General features: G+C 39.0%; 1 long non-coding RNA gene across 2 annotated transcripts in view; it reads right to left on the bottom strand.

Annotated features, from left to right (window-relative positions):
- LOC309869538 overlaps positions 1-20,552 on the bottom strand; it is a 45,961-nt gene that overhangs the window by 8,662 nt on the left and 16,747 nt on the right. Inside the window, exon 1 of one of the 2 annotated variants that reach the window (XR_014314246.1) lies at positions 882-994. The exons of the other annotated variant lie outside the window; for it this stretch is intronic. This is a non-coding gene — a long non-coding RNA (uncharacterized lncRNA). Of the gene's footprint in view, positions 1-881; positions 995-20,552 lie in introns of those variants that run through there. 2 annotated transcript variants of the gene reach the window in all.

Here is a 20,552-nt window from a genome sequence, read left to right as displayed (position 1 = left end):
ACAACAAAATTGGGGAAGGTTTTGTTGCTGTTGTTGTTATTGTTGTTGTTTTCCCCATCTTTATAAGCGTATTTATTGTTTAATTTAAATTCAATTAACATATATTATTAATTTCAGGGGTAGAGTCCAGTGATTCATCATATAACACCCAGTGCTCATTACATCAAGTGGGCTCCATAATGCCCATCACCCAGTTACCCCATCTCCCAACCCAACTCCCTTCTAGCAACCCTGTTTCCTATAGTGAAGTGTCTCATATGGTTTGTTTCCCTCTCTGATTTCATCTTACTTTATTTTCCCTCTCTTCCCCTATGATCCTCTGTTTTGTTTCTTAAATGCCACATATGAATGAAATCATATGATACTTGTCTTTCTCTGATTTCTCTGATTCCATTATTTTGCTTAGCATAATACCCTCTAGTTCCATCCATGTCATTGCAAATGGTAAGATTTCAGAGTTTTTTTGATGGCTGATGTAATATTCCATTGTATATATACCACATCTTTTTTTTATCTATTCATCTGTCAATGGACATCTCAGTAATTTGGCTATTGTGCTCATTGTTACTATAAACATTGGGGTACATGTACCCATTTGAACGCTATGTTTCTATCTTTGGGATCAATACCTAGTAGTACGATTGCTGGGTTGTAGGGTAGCCCTATTTTTAGCTTTTTGAAGAAACTTCATACTGTTTTTCAGATCAATACTATCTTGCACTGTGCACCACTTTCTAGTGTATACCAGCTTGCATTTCCACCAACAGTGTATGGAGGTTCCCCTTTATCCACCTCCTCACCAATACTTTTTGTCTCCTAACTTGTTAATTTTAGCTATTCTGACTGGTGTGAGGTGGTATCTCATTGTGGTTTTTATTTACATTTTCCTGATGGCAAGTGATGTGGGACATTTTTTTCTGTTGCCTTTTTCTGTATGTCTTCTTTGGAGAAATATCTGTTCATGTCTTCTGCCCATTTCTTGACAAGATTATTTGTTTTGGGGGGCATTTTAAATTTAAAGTTTTAGCTTTAAGAGTCAAGGTCCTAGTTGATTGAAGTCACAAGGGCCAGCAAGAGTCAGCATCATCAATTCTCAGTCTGCACATAGTCCTGTGTTTGAGTGTTCAAAGGGATTTAAATCCTGCAGAAACAAAAACAACTCAAGAATGTGTGTTAAATTGATCTTTAGGTATTTTTTGCATTTGGTTAACATACAGTGCAATATTGGCTTCTAGAGTAGAATTCAGTGATTTATCACTTAGAATACCCAGTGCTCAGGGCGCCTGGGTGGCTCAGTTGGTTAAGCCACTGCCTTCGGCTCAGGTCGTGATCTCAGGGTCCTGGGATCAAGTCCCACATTGGGTTCTCTGCTCGGCGGGGAGCCTGCTTCCCTCTCTCTCTCTCTCTGCCAGCCTCTCTACCTACCTGTGATCTCTCTCTGTCAAATAAATAAATAGAATCTTAAAAAAAAAAAAAAAAGAATACCCAGTGCTCATCACAAGTGTTTTCCTTAATACTCATCATTCATTAGCCCACCCCCCCACCGACCTCCCTCCATCAACTCTCAGTTTATTCTCTATTGTTCAGAGTTTCTCACAGCTTGTTTTCCTCCTTTTTCTCTTTTTCCCCTCCCATATATTTGTTTTCTTTCTTAAATTCAACATAGGAGTGAAATCAAATGGTATTGTTTTTCTGACTTTTTTACTTAGCATAATACACTCTAGCTCCATCCATGTCATTGCAAATGGTAAAATTTCATTTTTTTTTAAGACTAAGTAATATTCCATTGCAAATACATACCACTTCTTCTTTATCCATTCATCAGTGGAAGGACACACTTGGGCTCTATCTTTATTTTTGAAACAGCACTATTAGTTTTATCATTGATTTACTATCTCTGATATGGTTAGGCTATTTCTCAGCCTAACCAACTCAAAAAAACTTGTTAGTTTTTGCATTCCTCTTTTTCCCTTAAATCCTTAACTACTGAGTTTTTTGCACTTCTTTGCAATTCTAACACCTCCTAGGAAGTTTGGCAAGAAGTGTGCTTGGGCAAGGAGTGCCTAGGGCACAGATTATGGAAATAGCTGGGGGACTAAAATGACTTCTCCAATCCCCAAATCTTTCTCTTATCTTTCTTTTTCGTAAGACCCCCTAACTCTTTCTGCTTACAAAATGTATTATTTGTTTACATTTTTATAGAACGATCTCGTTACCAGAATGTAAGCTTAATGAGGGCAGGAACTTAGCCATCTTCTCTGTTTATTTCCAGCATTTTGTGCAATGTGTGACACATAGTAGACACTCAAAATATTTGTGGAATAGACGAATGACAAGTATGTCAAGCATTTTGCTACATTCTGAAATATAGTAATGAAAGAAAGACATGGTCTCCTCTCTTTCACATCTTAATTCATCACTCCCTCTTCTCTGAAATTTTTCAGTTTTGTTATTTGCTTTGGAAAATAGAGGTTTCATCTCAGGAAGCCTTTATTGAATGTGCTATATTCTTTGAGAGGTAAATATTAACTGCTCATAGAAAGGACATCAATTGTAGCATTTGAGAAGGATTCTTAAACTTTGAATCTCCTGGAGTTTGATATGTTTGATCCTACTCTCTCTTCAGTCTGATTTTCCTTCTTCTTCCTCCCTGGCATGAGGAAGGGAATTACTATGAAGACCTTTAAGAAGCCTCCATCAAGTGAGAAGGGGGTAATCAATCAATTAATAAGAGCTATTATTTATTATTTTATCTGTCTCCTTCCAGACCTACTCTCTTCGTGGGGCATCGAGTGCTTCTCTGGGGTAGCCACTACTTTAATTATTCTGTTTAATTGTTTGGTGACATTAATTGCTTTTTTAAAAAGGTTTGTTATTTATATTCAATTTAATTTACATATACTATGTTATCAGTTTCAGAGGTAGAATTCAGTTATTCATCAGTTGCATACAACTTTAACCTAAGAACCACTCTGAGAGGTAAGCAACTTGCCCCATGGAGCCTAGATGAGTACATTCTGGCCCTTTTCTATATTTTCACTCTCTTTTTCCTTCTTTACCTGCAGCCTCCCCAACTTATTAATTTTGGGTAATTTTGATTCCTGGAGGAAATGCCAAAATTCTTTTTTACATCTTTGCCTTCTATTATTTCTCTGTGCTTGAACAAGGGCCTGTCAAGTAAGACTTGACAGGGAAGAGTCTTAGATCTCTGCCCAGCCCAAGAAGAGAAAGAGCAAGAATAAAGCCTTCTTGGGACTGAGGAAGAATGAGCCATTCAGATTTTCCAAAACAGGACCTACTCAGGGGATAAGGTTGTAACCCCAGGTACCAGACAATTTCACATTCTCTCAACACATGCTTTGTGCTTCCACCCCTGCCAACCATTTTCCTCTTGCTAACTTCTGAAACTTCTTAATAACTTGCTAACTTTCTGAAAAAATTTTGCCATGATTCTGTAGGGCCTCAGCACCCAGCACATCCTTTTCCCCTCAGTGCTATAGCACAACCCTAAAGTCCTACTTCTACATAGATTGGCCTCTGTCTGCAGTGGAAATATCTGTATTTTTCCTACCTGGCCAAGAAAGTGGGGCAGAGCAAAGGAAGAAGGAGCTGTCTGAGGGCAGAGCTTGGATGGTCCCAGCTCCGGGTCCACTCAAGATAAAGCCCAGAGAGAGCTAGGCAGACTGGAACTGGGAGAGAAGTGGAAAAATAGGAGAAATTTTGAGTATGGTGTTTGGATAAATTGTGAGATTTCTCTGTACTGTGTTCTTTTTAGAACATCTGTCAATTGTTTTCCCTTTTCCTAAATCTTTTCCTTCCTATTGTCCATTGTTTCTTTTTTGTGCTTTACTTAGGGTGTGTTTCTTTTGTCATATGGTGAGTTTCCATCTTCTTTCTTCATTAGGATGCAGAAGGTGAATCTTGTCTTTTATTTCTAGATCTATGGTTAGGCTAAGACCTATGCTCTCTGGGCTAGCTGATGGGAGGGGAGGGAAGGGTCAGGTCAATAATACTATATTACATATTTTAAAAGTTGCTATGAGAGTAAATACTTTTGTTTTTTAAGATTTTATTTATTTATTTGACAGAGAGAGATCACAAGTAGGCATAGAGGCAGGCAGAGAGAGAGAGGAGGAAGCAGACTCCTTGCTGAGCAGAGAGCCCGATGCGGGACTCGATCCCGGGACCCCGAGATCATGACCTGAGCCGAAGGCAGTGGCTTAACCCTCTGAGCCACCCAGGTGCCCCATATGAGAGTAAATCTTAAAGTTGTCACCACAAGAACAAAATTGTTACTATTTATGGTGATAGATATTAACTAGATTTATGTTAATATGTACAAATATCAAATCATTATTTCATAAACCTGAAGCTAATATTATAGGTCAATGATAACTCAATAAAATAAAATAAATAAATAAATTGGGGAGGGAATTAATGATAGATGGGTGAATAAAAGAATAAGCGGATGAATGATTAAGACTTCACTCCATTTAAGGAAGATGGTGGTGGGGTGGGTAGATTAAACACCACAGAGAAAACAAATTAAGGGTCAATAAAAACATCAGCCAGAGTGATAAAAAAAAAAATATATATATATATACATATATATATATGTATATATATATAAAGATTTTAGCATTGTAGCTAAACAAGCTGCAGTTCAGAAAGTTAAGGAAGATAACAACAGTTGAAAAACTGTAAAGAACAGAATGAAGTCCAATATAAATCTAATGAAAATTCCCAAAGAGCCTAGTAGAGATAGAGGAAAAAAGACAATATGCAAAGATATCATTGAAAAAAAAGGGACTAGGCAAAGAGATAATGGCTCGGAACTCTCCATACTTGAAGAAATTCAATGTGTTTAGATTGAAAACTTATAGCAAGACATGGACAATATAAATAAAAACAAATCTTACCTAGGCACCGAGAGGTAAACACATAGACTATGGACAAAGCACAAATCTTTTTAAAGCAACTAGAGAGTAGAGAAAGATCACCTATAAAGGAATAAAAATTTGACTGCCAGTGGACTTCTCAAATAAATGAGTTTAAACTCACCTAACTTATCATGCAGGATTGACGATGATATTTTCAGTCCAAGAACATTTGAAAATGTTTACAATTAATAGACCACCATTAAAAAAATTACTAATGACTGTACTTCAGGAAGAATAAAACTGTGTCCAAGAGAACAATGGAGAATGAAAGAAGCAATGGTGACCAAAGAACATGATAAACATGTGGGTAAATCTAAATAAGTATTTATGACAAAAAATAATGATGACTACTTTCAGGGGCGATAAAAAAATTTGACCAAAAATAGAAAAAATAACATGAAAGATTGAAGGTATGGGATTCATTGTCAAAAATCGAAAGAGCATCATATTTGGGAGGCATACAGAGAAACGGATTAATTTTGAATTTTTAAAATCAAGTATGTATGTGAATGAATTAATGGTTACTTTAAACCTTACATGTAATTACATACCATTTTAAGAAGGGGGGAGGGAAGAAAGTGTAACCATGTCAACAGAAGGCAAGAAAAACGAAAAAACAAAAACAAAAAAACCACAAAGATAAGGAAGCAGAAACCAGTCCAAACATGTTACACATCATGATCCTATCAAATGTAAGCAGATTTAGTCCACATTAAAATTCTCAGATTCAGATTGCTGTATTAAAGAGATACAACTGTCCCTTTAAACAAGGAAATAAGGAAGTATAAAAGAAAAGAGATGGTGGTATTAAAAGAACCCAGGAGTCAAAAGTAGAGAGTTTAAGTATAAAAAGAAGAATGACTATTTCCAGCAACAATTATATTAGTCTCTAAGCACACTATTATTGAATGAATAAATGACTAAATAAATGAATGAGAGGTGGGAGCTTAGAGTTATATGGGTGGTGCAAGGGTCTGATTGTATCAAAAATTACATTTAATTTCATCATGAGGACACACTAAAAAAATTCAATTTCCAGAGAGAGCATCAAGCCGGCTTGAAAATGGGCTCTCCAAAGGAATTCATGATAGGTAAGCAGGGGAATGGAAGGAAGAACAATCACTAGGATCCAGAATGTGGGGTTTAACTGGTTCAGAAGGATTCAAAAGATCAAAGGAGAAAGATTAAAGGTTGCAAATCCCTCAGCCCCATTCCCATTGGAGGGAGACAACAGAGAGAAGGTTGTAAATTGAGAGCAGAAGTCAGATCAGGAGGTCTGATGACCTCATGAAGTCAGTGGGTGAAAGTAAGATTCCTGTAACCGAGGGTATCTGCTTTCGCAGGGCTCCTATCCTTTCCTGAGCTAGGCTGGCCAGGATTTGCAAATCCTCATGAGAATATCCATCACAACAAGCTCCATCATGACAGCAATTTTGGTGTTTTGTTCACTACAGAATCACCAGACTTAGACAATGACCACTTGTAGGGGACAGGTAATAAATATTTGCTGAGTATATGCAGTGCCCGGCTAGCACATCTTTTTTTGTGCTCTCCATAGCCCTGACCTGGGAAAACACCTGAGTCCTTTTGAAACATACACTTCTTTGTTTAATACACTAGTTTAAGCTATAGATTCTCAATGCCTTTCCAGGAACAGTGAGCAGGGGTTTAAATGGTGGATATGGGAGTTGGGAAGACCCGATTCACTCCCAGTTATGCTGCTTTAGCTGGTAAAACTTTAAGACCCTAATTCTCTTCATTTATAAGAAGATGTTAACAATTGTATTTTACCCCCATGTTTTTGTTTAGAATTCAATGAATCACACATATGAAGCACTTAAACATCTGATACACAGAAAGCATCTCCAAATGTTATTACCATTTTTATGACATTATATTGAATAACAGTCTAATGTTATTATTGCATGTTACTGCCTAATTGTATTACTGCATTCACTCTGAGGATTATATTAAAGAACTGATGCTTAGCTAAGTTTAATTTCCCTTCAATTAAATGTCAGTCTTCAGCCCATCCTCTATTATTGCTTTTCAAACATTTAGTGCCAAACTCTTTACATTCTCAAAAATTATTGAGGACTCCAAAGAGCTTTCGTTGCTGTAGGTTTTATCTACAGACATTTACCACTTTAGAAATTAAATTGAGAAATTAAAAAATATTAATTTCAGAATAAAATGATAAGCAAATTACAAGTTATATTTTCCACAAAAAAAAGTAAGAAGAATGTTATTGTTTTACATTATAGTAACTTTGGCTTAATAGAAGACAGAATTCTCTTCTGCTTTTTTCTCTTTTTTGAAATATAGTTCACATACAATGTTATATTAGTTTTAGGTGTACAACATAGTGATTCAACAATTCTATGCATTGCTTATTGCTCACTGCAATAAGTGTAGTCTTCATACAATGTTATTACAATGTAATTGACTATATTCCCTATGCTGTACTTTTCATGTTCATGAAGTTTATACTTCTTAATTTCCTTCACTTTTTTGCCCATCCCCCCACCCACTTCCCCTCTGACAACCACCAACTCTCTGATGCTTTTGTATTTACCTTTTATGACATATTGTTTTGTTGAAACTAACTCTATGCACATCACTTTGAAATCTGGCTTTATGCAGTTATGTTAGAAAAGAAAGAAATATTCTAAAAATCTTGGTAATTATTGCAGATATTCTTCGAAACTACCAGACAATCTCAACAAGTGGTAAGTGGTAAATTTTTTTAAAAAATAGTTACTATGTGATACTTGAAATTGTATCATTGAAGTTTGCATAACCTATCATATTAAAATCCATTGGTCTGCACTGTCATTTGAATGGATCTGTTACCCATGCATGTTTTTGTAACAGCACATACTGGTTATTTGTAAAATATTGGTCTACAAATATGTTATGAAGTTCTTCTATTTTATATGTATGTATCTTTTTTTTTTGAGAGAGAGAGAGAGAGAGAGTAGGTGGGGGGGGGCAGAACAAGAGGGAGAGGATCTTTCATTTATTATTTTTTTAGTGTTCCAAGATTCATTGTTTATGTACCACACCCAGTGCTCCATACAATGTATGCCCTCCTTAATACCCACCCCCAGGCTCAACTAAGCCCCTACCCCATCCCCTCCAAAACCCTCTGTTTCTCAGAGTCCACAGTCTCTCATGATTCGTCTCCTTCTCTGATTGGGGGAAATCAGAGGGGGAGAGGGAAAGAATCTTAAACAGGCTTCATGCCCAGTGCAGAACCCCATGTGGAGCTCCATCTCATGACCTGATTCAGATCAAGAGTCAGACACTTAATGGATTAAACCACCCAGACACCCCAAATATAAGGTTGTTTTATGTTTGGGGGAGGGGCAGAAGGAGAGGAAAAAGTCTTAAGCAGGTCTCCATGCCCATCCCTGAGATCACAACCATGTGAGCCCCAGTTCACAAGCCTGAGATCATGACTTGAGCTGAAATCAAGAGTCAGATGTTTAACTGACTGAGCCACCCAGGTGGCTTCTTCACCCAGGTGAAGTTCTTCTAAATGTATCCCACTGTACATTTGTGATAAAATGGCATTTAAAAAGAAAAGTTAACATTTGTTTATTTAATTTATTAATAAATTAATAAATTAATTAAATAAGTAAAATAAAGAATATTTAATTAATTGAATATTTAATATTTAATAAAATCTTAATATTATTATATTGTTTGATCTTGGGAACCCCCTGAAAAGATTTCAGGGATGCCCACAAGCCTTCAGAACACACTGGAAACTGTTGCCCTAGGTTATCCAACCTTTCATAGTAACTGCCTCTCTCTCTTACTCCATCTCTCCCTCCTCCTTTCCTTCCCTCTTTTGTAAACCCTTTCCAAGCAAAAGCAAAATTCTCTTCCCACTGACACATCACCTCCTCATAGCCAATTGTTTCCAAAGGTGAAATAAAGGGACAATAAAGCAGGAATGGCAAAATAAATGGGTAAATAAAATCGTAATTGCTTTTAAAAAGAAAAGCACATAGTACTAAGAAAGAGCTAATGGAATACCATGAGGATGTTTGTTAAGAGAAATCAGCTTCTACATGTTCCTGTTGTTTAAACTGAGAAAAGACAGGCATTGGGTTATGAGTTGGTGTTAAGTAGGAGATAATGGTGGAGATGAGCAGGTATAAACATCTGGAAACAGGCAGCTCATGACTTACTCAAAGAGTTGGAGGAAACCTAAGGTGTCCAGAACACAGCAAAGAAGAGGGGGGAACTCAGCAGGTACCATTTTCAAGGCCAAGACAAGAATACCAATGGAGACCCACATAACATATATCTAAGTATTTAAAAATTGTAAATTGAACTATCAAACTGTTAAGTAAAATATGGTCTCCTTGCCCACCTTGACAGATATATCTTCCTGGAAGTTGAGATTCAAATTCTGAATTCTTGAGTTCTCTGAAATTCCACAGAACATGGCAGTGGAAGGAGAGCTAGCCCCACCCCCTCCACCCTTATACTCCATCCTGCACCTCTGTCTGCATGTCTAGGTCCAGGCTCTGTTGATACCCCTTGGGCCAGGGAGGGGTACACATTGACAGCATGTTCTCCCCTACGGGGAATGAATTCAGGGAAGGGGCTGTGCAGGCTCAAGTCCATGTGTTAGAAAATCACATGGTCCTTAGTACATGGAGTATGATTTAGAAGTGGGCACATATTTTAGATGGTCATGACACTTTTGAATTGCAGACTCTATGCCCAGTGGGGGAGCACATACAAAAAAACAAAAGAGAGGTCCATTTAGAGGCTTGCTAAGTCTTATTTACAGACCAGCAATATCCGTATCATCTGGGAGCTTGTTAGAAATGCAGGATCTGGGGCACCTGGGTGGCTCAGTGGGTTAAGCCGCTTCCTTAGGCTCAGGTCATGATCTCGGGGTCCCGGAATCGAGTCCTGCATCGGGCTCTCTACTCAGCAGGGAGCCTGCTTCCTCCTCTCTCTCTCTCTGCCTGCCTCTCTGCCTACTTGTGATCTCTCTCTGTCAAATAAATAAAATCTTAAAAAAAAAAAAAAAAAGAAAAGAAATGCAGGATCTTAAGCCTTACCCCAAATCTGTTGAATCAGAATCTGTATTTTAACAAGATCCCTGGGTGATTTGTATGCCTATGAAAGTTTGAGAGGTGCAGAATTCAATGAAGGAACTCAAGACAAGGGCTGGTGTTTTTTTGTTTTGTTTTGTTTTGTTTTGTTTTTGTTGTTTTACCAGAACTACAAGAGGCACTGCCCATTCCTTAAGTCTCCGTAGGCCAGGCCACTGAGGATGTGGGATTTGTCCCACCTGTACTGGGGAGTCGTAGAAGAGTTCTAGCAGTACAGTTACATAGTCTGAACTACTTTTCTAAATAATAGCAATTTCCATTTCTTGAGCATTCCATTGCAACAAGCTTTGTAGTTTACAGATAAACTTTTAGTGACTCTTCACCACAGCCTTATGAGGTAGATGTTATTATTATTTTTCAATTGGGGAAACAGGCTTAGGCACGTGGAGTCATTTATCTTTAAATTCACAGAGGTAGTATGTGAGTAACCTGGGATTGAGCCCAGTGGCCTTCAATATACTGCATCCCAAGAAATGAATGAGCTCATTACTTTCTACTCCCTGATTAACTCTATTCCACAAACTTAACAATGCAGCCCTCTGGTGCCCAGATGAACAGCGGAAGCCCTGTTCCCAGACCCACCCTTTTTATCTACATGAATGATTACAGCACTGACATGATAGTGCAAGCAAAGTTAATCACAGTGACCCTTCCTTCCAGCCTGACCCCCTTTCCTGGGGGCCCACAGCAGTCCTCGAAGTAGGGATAATTCCAACAGCCAAAAAAATCCCAAGTGCTTCCGGCTCAAGCTGAATCCCATTGTCCAGGATGGATTAACTAATAACACACAAAAATAGGATGCATTAATCTGGGTCCTCTAAGAAGCACAGGTCAGGTAGGGTTAAACCTGTGAGGATTTTATTAAGGGAAATGTCTGTGGGATAAAATGGGGAAAGTTGGAAGAGCTGTCAGACCACAACACAAATCTGACCCTAGTGAAGGAGAAGGGAAGACTGGGTAGAAGCATCATAGACCACCCACCATGCACTCTAAATTGAATAATGTTGAAATCTGAGAAAGCTTTAGGTATTGTACCAATGTCATTTTCCTGGTATTGATAGTGTACTGCCATTATGCAAGTGTCACCATTGGGAGAGGTTGGGTGAAAGATAAACAGGACTACCTTGTACATGTTTTGTTTGTTGTTGTTGTTGTTGTTGTTGTTGTTTGCAACTTCAGTGCTCCTGAAATGATTTCAAAATTAAAAATTTTTTTAAAAACACTAGAAAATATGATAATTTTTTTCTTTCAGTATTTGTATGTATTTCGAATAACTTAAGAAGAGAAAATTAGTCTATTATATTTAACCAGATATTTACCATTTCTGTGGCCCCTCCTTCATTCCTGAAGTTCCAATGTTCCCTCTGTACCATTTCCCTTCAGTCTGAAGAACTTCCTTTAACAGGACTACCGGCCAGAGTCTCATATTTCCCTTGATCTGAGAAGGTCCTCATTTTACCTTTGTTCTTTTTTTTTTTTTTTTTTAATATTTTATTTATTTATTTTTCAGGGGGAGAGAGAGAGAGAGAGAACATTCAAGCACACAACCAGGCAGAGGGAGAAGCAGGCTCCCTGTTGAGCAAGGAAACTGATGCAGGACATGATCTCAGGACCCTGGGATCAAGGCCTGAGCCAAAGGCAGACACTTAACTGACTGAGCCACCCAGGCATCCCTAAAATAAATTTTTATGTAAAATATTCAATAGTGTGAAAAATACGGCAAAAATTTGAAGTTCTTCTTCAAACTCAAGTCCCATACTCTTCCCTAGAGAGTACTGTTAAACTACAGCACGAAAGTGTTTGAAGGCCTTTTCTGTATAGTTTATTGTGTTGTTCAAACTTTTTTCATAATTGCCCCTTCAGAGACATCTGTAGTACAAACACATCCGTAGTACTTTTCTGTGATATACAATGTATATCACAGCTGAGGTAGAATCTCCTGGGGTTAACCTCATTTGTAAGAGATTGTCAGCACAAACCCAAGTCCCTTGAAAACATTGTTTCCTGGGGAATTAATTACTTCATCAGTATCCCTTTTCTCATATAGGTTTTCCTTCTCAGATGTCAGCACTCCTGATAAGCAGAATGGTCTCCAAAATCCCCAGGCAGACCCTTTTATCAACATGAACGATTCCAGCATGAACTTGATACTACCAGACACAGGTGGTCCCAGTGACTGTCCCTTGCCCTCCCTCCTCCACTGTTGCTCACTTCACATGGGGCCTATAGCTGTATTTTACATTTTTTTTAAAGCAGCCACCAGCGTGGATAAGTCCATTAAGCATCTGCCTTAGGCTCAAGTCATGATCTTGAGGTCTTGGGATCTAGCCCTGCATTGGGCTCCCCACTGAACAGGGAGTCTACTTCTCCCTCTCCCTCTATTCCTCCCTCAACCCCACTCATGTGCGCTCTCTCTCTCAAATAAATAAATAAAATCTTTAAAATATATATATGTGTGTGTGTGTGAGTGTGTGTGTGTGTGTGTGTGTGTAAAATGCAGCCACTCATTGTTATTCTTCTTTTCAAAAACCTATTCAAAAACATCTCCATTGTGTAAGAGAAAGTTATAAATTTCATAATCAAGGTCAAGTGCCTTTAGCCCACACTTGACTAAATTAGGATAGATAAACCAAAAACACAAGATACAGAACAAGTGGGAATGTTTTTCTAGGAGAGGGACCAATGCAGAAAAGGACTGAAAGCCCCTTTTCTAAAACAGAGTATGACTCTGACATCAATTCTTATGGGTGGGAAAAACCATGTCAAGAAATTCTCCAGACACCAGATGGGCGTCCTACAATTCATTCTCTACCCAAAGACAGTCTCACTCAGATTCCACAAATTAAGGGCTCAACCTCACAAGACTGCCCCTACTTCAGATGCCAGTCAAAAGTCCAGGTTGTCACTGCTCCTTTGAACAACTGACTCCAAGTCAGAGGTTCCTATGACTACCTCTTGGGATTCAATTAATTTGCTAGAGTGGTTCCCAGAACTCAGGAAACCAGTTGACTCACAAGATTATTACCACTTAATTACAAAGGATATTAAAGGATACAAATTAATAGCCAGATGACAAGATATATAGGGCAAGGTTCCAAACAAAGGAGCTTCTATCTGCTTGGAATCTGTATGGGCCTGGCTCAGCATCATGTTATTGCATCTGGTTCACCAACCTGGAGGCTATCCAAATGTTGTACTTTTGGTTTTTATGGAGACCTCATTACATAGGCATGATTGATCAAAACATTGCCCACAGGTGATTAATTCAACCTCCAACTCCTCTCCCATCTCCCCAGATCAAGGGTAGGCTGAAACTTCTAACCCTTTAAGCAGGATTGGGTCCCTTGTCAAGCACACCTGTCTCCATTTTAGGTGATTTCCAACAGGTACCTTATTAACATAAATTCAATTACGGTTGAAAGGGGCGTTTATAAATATCAAGAAACCCATTTCACCCATATGACTGCAGAAATTACAAGAACTGAGGACAAGAGACCAAATAACTATAACAAAAGATGTTCCCATCACTCTTATCAATTAGGAAATTCCAAGGGCTTGGGGATCTGTGAGCCAGGCACCCTGGGCAAAGGCTAAAATATATATTTATTATAAATCACAATATCACACAGGAATATTGTGGTCCAAAATTGTGGGCAAATGTGAAAAAAACTCATTTACAGAGTGGTAGTATATTAATATATAGAGACTTCTTTTTCATAAGTTGTATCTTACTGAATTCTGAAATCTGTATTTGTTTTTAATTTTTAATTTATAATTATTTATAAACATATAATATATTTTTATCCCCAGGGGTACAGGTCTGTGAATCACCAGGTTTACACACTTCACAGCACTCACATAGCACTCCCCAATGTCTCACCACCCCCCTCCCCCCAGCAACCCTCAGTTTGTTTTGTGAGAATAAGAGTCACTTATGGTTTGTCTCCCTCCCAATCCCACCTTCTTTCATTGATTCTTCTCCTACCCACTTAAGCCCCCATGTTGCATCACCACTTCCTCATATCAGGGAGATCATATGATAGTTGTCTTTCTCTGCTTGACTTATTTCGCTAAGCATGATACACTCTAGTTCCATCCACGTTGTCGCAAATGGCAAGATTTCATTTCTTTTGACGGCTGCATAGTATTCCATTGTGTATATATACCACATCTTCTTGATCCATTCAGCTGTTGATGGACATCTAGGTTCTTTCCATAGTTTGGCTATTGTGGACATTGCTGCTATAAACATTTGGGTTCATGTGCCCTTTTGGATCACTACGTTTGTATCTTTAGGGTAAATACCTAGTAGTGCAATTGCTGGGTCATAGGGCAGTTCTATTTTCAACATTTTGAGAAACCTCCATGCTGTTTTCCAGAGTGGTTGCACCAGCTTGCATTCCCAACAGTGTAGGAGGGTTACCCTTTCTCCCCATCCTCGCCAGCATCTGTCATTTCCTGACTTGTTGATTTTAGCCATTCTGACTAGTGTGAGGTGATAACTCATTGTGGTTTTGATTTGTATTTCCCTGATGCCGAGTGATATGGAGCACTTTTTCATGTGTTTTTTTTTTTTTAAAGATTTTATTTATTTGTTTGACAGAGAGAAATCACAAGTAGATGGAGAGGCAGGCAGAGAGAGAGGAAGGGAAGCAGGCTCCCTGATGAGCAGAGAGCCCGATGCGGGACTCGATCCCAAGACCCTGATCATGACCTGAGCCAAAGGCAGTGGCTTAACCCACTAAGCCACCCAGGTGCCCCCCTCTGCCCATTTCTTGATTGGATTATTTGTTCTTTGGGTATTGAGTTTGCTAAATTCTTTATAGATTTTGGACACTAGTCCTTTATCTGATATGTCGTTTGCAAATATCTTCTCCCATTCTCTCAGTTGTCTTTTGATTTTGTTAACTGTTTCCTTTGCTGTGCAAAAGCTTTTGGTCTTGATAAAATCCCAATAGTTCATTTTTGCCCTTGCTTCCCTTGCCTTTGGCGATGTTCCTAGGAAGATGTTGCTGTGGCTGAGGTCGAAGACGTTGCTGCCTGTGTTCTCCTCAAGGTTTTTGATGGATTCCTTTCTCACATTGAGGTCCTTCATCCATTTTGAGTCTATTTTTGTGTGTGGTATAAGGAAATGGTACAATTTCATTTTTCTGCATGTGGCTGTCCAATTTTCCCAACACCAGTTATTGAAGATGCTATCTTTTTTCCATTGGACATTCTTTCCTGCTTTGTTGAAGGTTAGTGGACCATAGAGTTGAGGGTCTATTTCTGAGCTCTCTATTCTGTTCCATTGATCTATGGGTCTGTTTTTATGCCAGTACCATGCTGTCTTGATGATGACAGCTTTGTAATAGAGTTTGAAGTCCGGAATTGTGATGCCACCAACGTTGGCTTCCTTTTCCAATATCCCTTTGGCTATTCGAGGTCTTTTCTGGTTCCATATAAATTTTAAAATTATTTGTTCCATTTCTTTGAAACAGATGGATGGTTCTTTGATAGGAATTGCATTAAATGTGTAGATTGCTTTAGGTAGCATAGACATTTTCACAATATTTATACTTCCAATCCAGGAGCATGGAACATTTTTCCATTTCTTTGTGTCTTCCTCAATTTCTTTCATGAGTACTTTATAGTTTTCTTAGTATAGATTCTGTGCCTCTTTGGTTAGGTTTATTCCTAGGTATCTTATGGTTTGGGGTGCAATTGTAAATGGGATGGACTCCTTAATTTCTCTTTCTTCTGTCTTGTTGTTGGTGTAGAGAAATGCAACTTATTTCTGTGCATTGATTTTATATCCTGACACTTTACTGAATTCCTGTATAAGTTCTAGCAGTTTTGGAGTGGAGTCTTTTGGGTTTTCCACATATAGTATCATATCATCTGTGAAGATTGATAGTTTGACTTCTTCTTTGCAGATTTGGATGCCTTTAATTTCCTTTTGTTGCCTGATTGCTGAGGCTAGGACTTCTAGTACTATGTTGAATAGCAGTGGTGATAATGGACATCCCTGCCATGTTCCTGACCTTAGTGGAAAAGCTTTCAGTTTTTCTCCATTGAGAATGGTATTTGCAGTGCGTTTTTCATAAATGGTAATATGAGGTATGTACTATATATTGATAATATTGAGGTATGTGCCCTCTATCCCTACACTTTGAAGAGTTTTGATCAGGAAGGGATGCTGTACTTTGTTAAATTCTTTTTCAGCATCTATTGAGAGTATCATATGGTTCTTGTTTTTTCTTTTATTGATGTGTTGTATCACATTGACTGATTTGCGGATGTTGAACCAGCCTTGCAGCCCTGGAATAAATCCCACCTGGTCGTGGTGAATAATCCTTTTAATGTACTGTTGAATCCTATTGGCTAGTATTTTGATGAGAATTTTCGCATCTGTGTTCATCAAGGATATTGGTCTATAGCTCTCTTTTTTGATGGGATCCTTGTCTGGTTTGGGGATCAAGGTGATGCTGGCATCATAAAATGAGTATGGAAGTTTTCCTTCCATTTCTATTTTTTGGAACAGGTTCAGGAGAATAGAAATTAGTTCTTCTTTAAATGTTTGGTAGAATTCCCCCTGGAAGCCATCTGGCCCTGGGCTTTTGTTTGTTTGGAGATTTTTATTTTATTTTATTTTTAAAGATTTTATTTCTTTATTTGACAGAGAGAGAGAGAGAGAGAGATCACAAGTAGGCAGAGAGGCAGGCAGAGAGAGAGGGGGAAGCAGGCTCCCTGCTGAGCAGAAAGCCCGATGCGGGACTCGCTCCCAGAACCCTGAGATCATGACCTGAGCTGAAAGAAGAGGCTTAACCCACTGAGCCACCCACGTGCCCCTGTTTGGAGATTTTTTTTTTTTAAAGATTTTATTTATTTGACAGATAGAGATCACAAGCAGGCAGAGAGGCAGGCAGAGAGAGAGAGAGGAGGAAGCAGGCTCCCCGCCGAGCAGAGAGCCCGATGTGGGGCTCGATCCCAGAATCCTGGGATCATGACCTGAGCCGAAGGCAGCGGCTTTAACCCACTGAGCCACCCAGGCGCCCCATGTTTGGAGATTTTTAATGACTGTTTCAATCTCCTTACTGGTTATGGGTCTATTCAGGCTTTCTATTTCTTCCTGGTTCAGTTGCGGTAGTTTATATGTTTCTAGGAATGCATCCATTTCTTCCAGATTGTCAAATTTGTTGGCGTAGAGTTGCTCATAGTATGTTCTTATAATAGTTTGTATTTCTTTGGTGTTAGTTGTGATCTCTCCTCTTTCATTTATGATTTTATTTATTTGGGTCCTTTCTCTTTTCTTTTTGATAAGTTGGGCCAGGGGTTTATCAATTTTATTAATTCTTTCAAATAACCAGCTCCTAGTTTCGTTGATTTGTTCTATTGTTTTTTTTGGTTTCTATTTCATTGATTTCTGCTCTGATCTTTATGATTTCTCTTCTCCTGCTGGGCTTAGGGTTTCTTTCTTGTTCTTTCTCCAGCTCCTTTAGGTGTAGGGTTAGGTTGTGTACCTGAGACCTTTCTTGTTTCCTGAGAAAGGCTTGTACCGCTGTATATTTTCCTCTCAGGACTGCTTTTTTATGTCCCACAGATTTTGAACCGTTGTGTTTTCATTATCATTTGTTTCCATGATTTTTTTCAATTCTTCTTTAATTTCCTGGTTGACCCATTCATTCTTTAGAAGGATGCTGTGTAGTCTCCATGTATTTGGGTTTTTTTTCCAAACTTCCTCTTGTGGTTGAGTTCTAGCTTCAGAGCATTGTGGTCTGAAAATATGCAGGGAATGATCCCAATCTTTTGATACCGGTTGAGTCCTGATTTAGGACCGTGGATGTGATCTATTCTGGAGAATGTTCCATGCGCACTAGAGAAGAATGTGTATTCTGTTGTTTTGGGATGAAATGTTCTGAATATATCTGTGATGTCCATCTGGTCCAGTGTGTCATTTAAGGCCTTTATTTCCTTGCTGATCTTTTGCTTGGATGATCTGTCCATTTCAGTGAGGGGAGTGTTAAAGTCCCCTACTATTATTGTATTATTGTTGATGTGTTTCTTTGATTTTGTTATTAATTGGTTTATATAGTTGGCTGCTCCCACGTTGGGGGCATAGATATTTAAAATTGTTAGAGCTTCTTGTTGGATAGACCCTTTGAGTATGATACAGTGTCTTTCCTCATCTCTTATTATAGTCTTTGGCTTAAAATCGAATTGTTCTGATATAAGGATTGCCACTCCTGCTTTCTTCTGATGTCCATTAGCATGGTAAATTCTTTTCCACCCCCTCACTTTAAATCTGGAGGTGTCTTCGGGCTTAAAATGAGTTTCTTGGAGGCAGCATATAGATGGGTTTTGTTTTTTTATCCATTCTGATACCCTGTGTCTTTTGATTGGGGCATTTAGCCCATTAACATTCAGGGTAACTATTGAGAGATATGAATTTAGTGCCATTGTATTGCCTGTAAGGTGACTGTTACTGTATATTGTCTCTGTTCCTTTCTGATCTACCACTTGTAGTCTCTCTCTTTGCTTAGAGGACCCCTTTCAATATTTCCTGTAGAGCTGGTTTGGTGTTTGCAAATTCTTTCAGTTTTTGTTTGTCCTGGAAGCTTTTAATCTCTCCTTCTATTTTTAATGATAGCCTAGCTGGATATAGTATTCTTGGCTGCATGTTTTTCTCGTTTAGTGCTCTGAAAATATCATGCCAGCTCTTTCTGGCCTGCCAGGTCTCTGTGGATAAGTCAGCTGCCAATCTAATATTTTTACCATTGTATGTTACAGACTTCTTTTCCCGGGCTGCTTTCAGGATTTTCTCTTTGTCACTGAGACTTGTAAATTTTACTATTAGGTGACGGGGTGTGGGCCTATTCTTAATGAATTTGAGGGGCATTCTCTGAACCTCCTGAATTTTGATGCTCTTTCCCTTTGCCATTCTGGGGAAATTCTCCCCAATAATTTTCTCCAGTACACCTTCTGCTCCCCTCTCTCATTCTTCTTTTTCTGGAATCCCAATTATTCTAATGTTGTTTCGTCTTATGGTGTCACTTATCTCTCGAATTCTCCCCTTGTGGTCCAGTAGCTGTTTGTCCCTCTTTTGCTCAGCTTCTTTATTCTCTGTCATTTGGTCTTCTATATTGCTAATTCTTTCTTTTGCCTCATTTATCCTAGCAGTGAGAGCCTCCATTTTTGATTGCACCTCATTAATAGCTTTTTTGATTTCAACTTGGTTAGATTTTAGTTCTTTTATTTCTCCAGAAAGGGCTTTTATATCTCCCAAGAGGGTTTCTCTAATATCTTCCATGCCTTTTTCGAGCCTGGCTAGAACCTTGAGAATTGTCATTCTGAATTCTAGATCTGTCTGTATTGATTAGGTCCCTAGCCTTCGGTACTGCCTCTTGTTCTTTTTTTTGTGGTGAATTTTTCTGCCTTGTCATTTTGTCCAGATAAGAGTATATGAAGGAGCAAGTAAAATACTAAAAGGGTGGCAACAACCCCAGGAAAATATGCTTTAACCAAATCAGAAGAGATCCCAAATCATGAGGGGGGAGAAAGGGGATAAAAAGAGGTTCAGAAAGAAAGAAAGAAAAAGGAAAAAAAGAAAGGAAAAGAATTTTAAAAAGAAAATGAATAAAGAAAAGTATAAAAAGAATATATATATGTATATATATATATATATATAAAATAAACTAGTTAAAAAACGTTAAAAAAGAAAAGGGTAAAAGTTAAAAAAAATTTTAGCAGAAGAAGAGAAAAAAATGAAAAAGAAAAAAAAATTAACTGCAAGACTAAAAAATCACAGGGAGAAAGCCATGAGTTCCGTGCTTTGCTTTCTCCTCTGGAATTCTGCTGCTCTCCTTGGTATTGAAACGGCACTCCTTGGTAGGTGAATTTTGTCTTGGCTGGATTTCTTGTTGATCTTCTGTGGGAGGGGCCTGTTGTAGTGATTCTCAAGTGTCTTTGCCCCAGGCGGAAAACACCGCCCTTACCAGGGGCCGGGGTGAGTAATCCGCTCGGGTTGGCTCTCAGGAGCTTTTGTTCCCTGAGCACTTTCCCTAGAGTTCCGGAGGACGGGAATACAAATGGCGGCCTCCTGGTCTCCGGCCCGGAGGAGCGGAGAGCCCAGGGCCGCACTCCTCAGTGCGCCCTCAGAGAACAGCGCTCAGTAATTCCCGTCTGCCTGACCTCCAGCCGCACTCCGAGCTCACCGAGCCTGCGACCGGTTCAAGGTAACACCGAGCTGTGATCTTACTGTCGGCTCTGTCTCTGTAGCCGGTTTCCCCGTTCCAATACCCTCAAGCTCTGCGACACTCAGACACCCCCGATTCTTCTGTGACCCTGCGGGACCTGAGGCCACGCTGACCCCGCATGGGCTTCGCCCCGGTTTAGCCTCTGGAGCGATGTCCCTCAGCAGAACAGACTTTTAAAAGTCCTGATTTTGTGCTCCGTTGCTCCACCGCTTGCTGGGAGTCGGCCCCTCCCCCCA

This window comes from Mustela nivalis, assembly GCF_964662115.1.
Source record: "Mustela nivalis genome assembly, chromosome: 1".
NCBI classification, from domain to species: domain Eukaryota; kingdom Metazoa; phylum Chordata; class Mammalia; order Carnivora; family Mustelidae; genus Mustela; species Mustela nivalis.
This window is presented reverse-complemented; position numbering and strand designations above follow the sequence as displayed.